Here is a 7,205-nt window from a genome sequence, read left to right on the forward strand (position 1 = left end):
AAGCAGAGGAGGAGAAAGACCTCCACTCCGTTGGAAAGACCAGGTGTAGAAGGACTTGGTTTTGCTTGGAATCTCCAATTCGCGCCACGTTGCGAAAAGAAGAAGCGACTGGCGCGCTGTTATTAACTCGGCTATAATCGCGTAAGCGGTGTCTACGCCAGTAAAGAAGAAGATTACATATTCTGTTCCGTTTATTTTCTAAAATATAAAGTCTCATTCTATATACATAAATTTTATTGCATAATCATATACATACATATACATACATATGTATGTATGCACATAAAATGAAGTCATGTTATCGTTGATTTTTAATTTTTGTCATACAGAGAAAGAAAATATTCAAAAAGTCAAAAGTTGGGCGTGTGCCAGTTAGTGCCTATGTGGACATGTGAGCAAGTATACATACTTACATACATTGTTCGAACACACCATTAATGTACGAGTATGAATATGTTAAATAGGGTTGATGGTGGGTTACCATGGCATCCGTCTGTAAACTGCAGTAGCATCATTTTACATTTATTCGTGAAAAATGTCGAATCTGTCGTGCTTAATGCAAGCGCATACAGCAGAAGGTTTCACCTAGACATTGGAGTTGGTATTCTGATTATGTGAAAATCCCGAGCACGTGCACAAAGTAAAGATTTTTTTATGATGAACACGCTGCACGTGCACTCATGGTTTTCTCAGGTACTTGTATGCCACGTCGTACCTTACATTTTCAGGATATGCGTCTGAGTACCTTCTGAGTACTTTTTGATTTTAAGGGCAACTCGCAATGCGCTTAAGCGAATATAATATGATCTCTGTATTTCTGTACTATTTTTGTGGTGCTTATTGTATTACAACCTTTAATTGCACTACCTCTCAGCGGGATTCCGTTTGGTTAAACGAAATTCTTGTGGATTTATGGTATGTTATTCACGACTTTCATACACATGCACTATTAGAAATCGATTACAAAAGCTTTTGGTCTGAGAATTATTTAGTTAAATTGAAATGTTTTTATTTGGATCAAGTTGTTTAAAATTAAGCAATTTGCATGTTGGCGAAACATATACTGGTTATTTAGTTAATATATTATTTTATAACATGTTGCACAAAGTTAAATATTTTTCCACTTTTGTTATTAACACCTAACTAGTCATATATAACACCTAAAACTCATCGAGATATATACATATATGTTTATACATATATGTATATGTATATATATATATATATATATATATGTATATGATCAGGCTGACAAGACGAGTCCGAAAGCCGTTAAGCGAAAGCCTATAAAGTAAGTGCTACAACAAAGCTATTAAGCTACAAAACTGAAATTTTGTTTAGAGGATCATCGTAGGGACGAAGTGAGTGAGTGTCGTCGTGCCCTAATAAATTTGCAAGTATCAACAGAACTTGCTGGCATAAACCAGCGCGAAAAATGGGTAAAAACGGATAATAACAACGCCCTTCCTCTATGCTTATCTCACAATATACATACGAGTACTATATGCAAAAATTTTTTATTTTCGATATCGATTTGTTTTAAGAAAGTCGACATGTGTAAAAGTACCCATAGTTTAGAATTGGCCAAGGCTGTATACCACTATAAGTTCTTAAAATTTTTCGGTTTTTTTTCGGGACTTTCTTACCATGTTGATTCTGGATTTTTTTTTATTATATATAGATAACATGCCACTAACTTAGTTGTAAAATAATCTATACCGCAAAACGTTATAGCGGTAGGCCAAATATGAGCAATTCTTAAAAATTTTGAATGGTAAGTTATGCGTGGCCGCAGGTGTATGCTACATACTCGTAGACATTTAATGATTGCACTTTTACTTTTACTCACAAGTGATTCGAGCCTGGTGTTATTTTAAAATAAGTATTGTGCTCTTGGGATAATCCCTCCAGAGCCAGATGGGCCATGTTAATGCTTAAAGTACTTCCATAAGTAAGGACATATAAGTATGCATGTGCGGATACTAGTACATTTATATAAAGTCAAATCACTTTTGTAAAGAAAATAAAGAAGGGAGGTTAAGCTTCCGTTTAACCGAACATTTTATACTCTCGCAATGTACCGGATCAATCACGGAGAAATACTTTTAGGAGTTGGCAAAAATATATATTAAACAATTAAGGACGGACAGATCAAGCTGTACGCTTTAAATCGAGATGGGAAACCGGAAGTCAATTTATGGGGTATATTGGGGACAGAGAAAGGGACGGGCGGGCTGATTGCATTAACTTTAATATTGCTCAGGTATACTCGAGAATATATTTTGAAGCAATTTTATTATACATAATACTGACCGATATATTCGGTATAAAACTTCTTTCGTTATTCTAGAAAATCAATGATAGGGTTGTTGTGAATTCCAAAACAGATTTGCGTGAAATTTTAATTGGATTTACTTGTACATATATATGTTCGTATACATGCTTACTTTACAGATTTATATAACATTATCGACTAAATAAAGACGGAGTTAAATTAAGTTTATTGCATTTTGTAAATCTTATAAAAATAACTAAATTTTTTTCCATAAACTCAATTATTATGGCATTTTGTGTTTTAATATGTTTTCTCCTACAGATATAAAGAGGGTTAATTCGTAACAATTAAATAAATTGATTTCTTAACTAACATTTCAAATCTATCTTCCTGCTTTGTTTCTCATAGCAAATCCTATAAATTGGTTTCCGTTAAATCCAAAAACCAAAAAATAACTTCTGTTTCGAACATCAAACCAAAAATATCAGAATACATTTTTTATCGGTTTGAATTCGGATTTCGGCAATTACTGAGTTCTACAACACCGCTGTATAAGCAGTACACGAGAGATGGAAGAAGTATTGACTCGATTTTATCTTTTTTTTCGATACTACTTAAAATTAACATGCCACAGACTAATAAAATGCTCCCAGGATATCACACAAGGACCTTATATACGATCTCCAGTCATGTGGCGTAAAGTCAGCTGGGCGTTCAAAAATTCTGATATTGGTTATTCGGGCGCTGGGTTAAGTTATCGTCAAACTGTATCCATTTTAGGCGCAAAGATGCTCTGTTATTGTTAACACACAATCTCTCATTTTCATTGATATATGGGGGCGAACTCATTTTTGACACACAGATGTTCTATTATTAAGAAAGGATTCCCTCTGAATTTCAATTATACTATATCTCACTCATTGACTGATATTTTCAGTCAAAAGTCAATTTAGGGGCTTGAAAAGTTTTGGTCGGATTTTGCAAATTTTTAGTCATTAGGTTGCATACTTCAAAGGCACTATTCGTGCAAAGTTTTTTCTCGTTATATTAATTACTTCTTGACTTGCATAATGAAAAGTGAGAGAATCAATTGGAATTTGAAAATGTATCATATGGAAAGTATTAGTAGTTGTAGTCCGAGTGAGCGATGCTATGCCCATTGTTAAATTTTGACCTCATAGCAGCATTATACCATCTCGGGGTAAAATTTAATGTCTTTGGCGTATTTAGTTTTTAACAGTACCCTTATATGAGGTGTGAGCAGGTTATGATGTGATTTCATTCAATTTCACTTTATTCACGTTTTTGAAAGAGGTTCTTGTGGAATTTAGTTTGGGAGATATGCAAATTAAACTTATTAGGATGCGGGGCCATGGCCACTTTTCATAAGGTTTTAGGCCAAAGGTGCTCCTTGCTATTGCAGTTCCCTGCGCCAATTTACAATTTTATATGTTATTTAGTGCTTAGTTAAGACAATTCAAAGGTACACATTCAATTAATAGCATTTTCTATGTGCGGTGGTGGTCCGATTATGTCGATTACAATACAGAATTTCTTATGGTGGCAAAGAACATGCTTACTAACTTTCTTTACGATATCTCAATTTTTACTCAAGTTAAAGCTTGCACTGATAGACGGACGGACAGACAGACATCCTGATTTCAACTCGTCTCATCATCCTGATCATTTATACATACATAACCCTATTTCTATCTCAATTAGTTTTAAGTGATACAAACAACTATTAGGTGAACAAAACTATTCTCTCTAGTTGCAAGAGTCAACATTCATTATTCTATGGAATCGCGAAAGGGTTATCCTATTGGTTATTATAAGTCGTAGACCTACTTAGTATCATTATTATATTTTGGTTATATGTATTAGTATTAAAATTAACTTAATTCAAACGGCGTGGATTGATAATATTGGATATATAATATGAGAAATAGGCCAACCAAATAATCTAACATCATTATATGAGGGATCACACATTTTAACTAACATAACTGATAATGCAGAATCTAGTGATATATGAGCAGCTGATTCGGTCAATTTATTGTGAATGGCTATTCATTTTTAACAAAAAACTAACAAATTTTATATAATTTAAATGAAAATTATAAAATCCCCTGTTATGGGCGGGACGACACCTACTTTTTAAAGATTTTCAGACCACAGGCGCCTTTCCCTAAAACGATTCGTTGTATTAAATGTGACAGTGGTTCTATTCTGCTCCTCTAGAATGCTGAGTTTCTTACAGACACCCGGATTTTCACGGATAGCTTTGGACGTGTTATTACTCTGCAATGCTTTAATTACGCTTAATGTAAGATTATTTATGTACATATATGTATATTGTTTATCTATATAAATAAAAATGAATCGCCAAAATGTACATATGTACGCTCATAACTTTCATACGACTGAACCAAATTTGATGATTCTTTTTTTATAATGTTCGTTGAGGTTCAGGGATGGTTTCTGCGGAAAAAAAAATCGAATAATTGCCGGAAAACCCCTGAAAACAGCCCTTTTCTTTTTCTCATACAAACGAATGAATGTTTGTTCGTTAGTAACGCTAAGAGAACGGCTGAAGCAATATTGATGAAATTTTAAGTGGTTGTTCGTCGTGGATCGGGAAAGGTTTAGAAATAAAGAACCTTTATGTCTTTCATGAGGAAAAGTCGGCAAATTGAAAAATTCCAAAAAGTTATTTTTTCCATACAAATGTTTTTATTCAATGTTTTTGTTTTGTTTTTCAATTATTTAAATCTTTCAAATTTGGGGTTTCCTTCAAAAGTTTTTGAAAATTATTCCGTGAAAATGTTATGTGTTTTTCACACAAAGTGATCAATTACAGCTTGAAATTTGTCACGATGCCATGAATAGGTCGCGCTTATATCGGTCGGCGTTCTTTTTGGCATCAACATACATTAGCAGCCCAAGCCACATGAACGAGTACTCCCAGGAAGCGATGATATACGTGCGGCATTATGGGTCGCGATCAATCAGAAAGCGATCGTCACGATGTCATAGCAAGACTTTTCAACAGCTTCGATGGACATTATCTTGAAGTGACGCATATATGGTGCTGTTAGATGCTAGATGTACTCTGTTGAGTGGCAAAAGAGAGGTTTGCTGCACGCACACATTCTTCTTTGGATGGTGGAAGGTGTTTACAGACGAAAATGGCAGAACATTTAGCATTCAATTTAGGGGCGTGAGGTTCGACGTTGACAACACATGGATCGTACCATATTCGCCACTGTTGTCTAATTCACATTCAAAAGTCATGTCAATGTTGAGTATTGCAGTTTGGTGTAATCGATAAAATACGTTTGTAAGTACGTCGCCAAAGGAAGCAACATGGCGATTATTGGTCTTGATCGATACGGTCGATACGTGAACTGCAATAAAGCGCTTTGTAGGATATTTACTTTTGCAATTCATGAACGTTTTCCGACTGTTGTGCGTCTCGCAGTTAATTTGGAGAATGGCCAAGGAGTGTATTTCAACCCAGAGAATACAGTGTAGCCAGTGGAAACATCGCCAGCAACAAAATTAACATTGACGAGTTTTTTCTCAACTTTCGTCAGTGATGTGTTTGTGAGAACATTGCTTTATTCGAAAATACCTTGATATTATACATGGAATTCATCGTCGAATAGTCACGCAGAAAGCAAGGCCAACCAGTAGATTCACATCCTGGTGCCTTATCAACTAATGCATTAGGACGAATTTACGCAATCCACCCGAAAAACGACGATTGTTTCTACCTCCGGTTGCTATTGCTTAATGTACGCGATTCAACTTTATTTGAGTCATTGCTTACTGTGAATGTTTCGAAGTGTGCAAGGAAGGAAAATGAAGTTCGCATACTTTTCGATATAAACGTCAACATTGACAACATCAACAAAGACATTTTACATCGTCTTCACTAAAAATTGGAAATGGTACAATTTCGGTTGATACTTCCGGTGGTTCGATATCAATTCCATCTTCCCTTCATCAATTCACGAAAGGTGAACTCATCACAAATGTTCGGACATTGGCCAAATTATCGTAACTACCAAAAATGCCGATATTGTTGACTTCAACTGGAAGATTAAAGTCAAATTCCGGGAGACTTTCGCTCATACAAATCGATTGATCGTCTTGACTATGAAGACGACGCCGTGAATTATCCAGTGGTATTCCTAAATTCTTTGGACAGGCTTGGTATGCCACCACATCATCTCAAAGTAGGATCCGTCGTTATTATGTTTCCCAATCTTCATGCGCTGAAACTGTGTAATGGAACCCGACTGATTGTGACGCACCTATCGAATACAAGGGGACAGAATGCTTGATCCTACGAATTCCTTTGAGTTCTAACGATTTGCCATTTCAGTTCAAACATATACCGTTTCCAGAATTTGAGATGACAGTCAACAGGACCTAAAGATAGTCGCATAGTGTGAGGCATAAATTTGGAAATGCTATGTTTTTCACACGGCCGTTTATAAAGCTGCGTTACATCGAAAAAAAAATGAAATGTTAAATTTAACTTTATTTTCAATTCAAACTATAAAATTTCACGCAGGACAACGGCTGCGGGTCAGCTAGTATATTAATATATATTACCCAAGGTCAGTCTTGTAATTTACGAAAAATCGAATAATTTAAGATCCCGTGTAGAATATAAGTATTCGTGTGGTAGAATGATAAAAATATGCTTCTTTTATGTCGAAGTTTTTTAATCAGCCCGCATTCTTCTTCTTAATTGGCGTAGACACCGCTTACGCGATTATAGCCGAGTTAACAACAGCGCGCCAGTCGTTTCTTCTTTTCGCTACGTGGCGTCAATTGGATATTCCAAGCGTAGCCAGGTCCTTCTCCACCAGCTCCTTCCAACGGAGTGGAGGTCTTCCTCTTCCTCTGCTTTCCCCCG

Source organism: Bactrocera dorsalis, chromosome 3 (genome assembly GCF_023373825.1).
Source record: "Bactrocera dorsalis isolate Fly_Bdor chromosome 3, ASM2337382v1, whole genome shotgun sequence".
NCBI classification, from domain to species: Eukaryota; Metazoa; Arthropoda; class Insecta; order Diptera; family Tephritidae; genus Bactrocera; species Bactrocera dorsalis.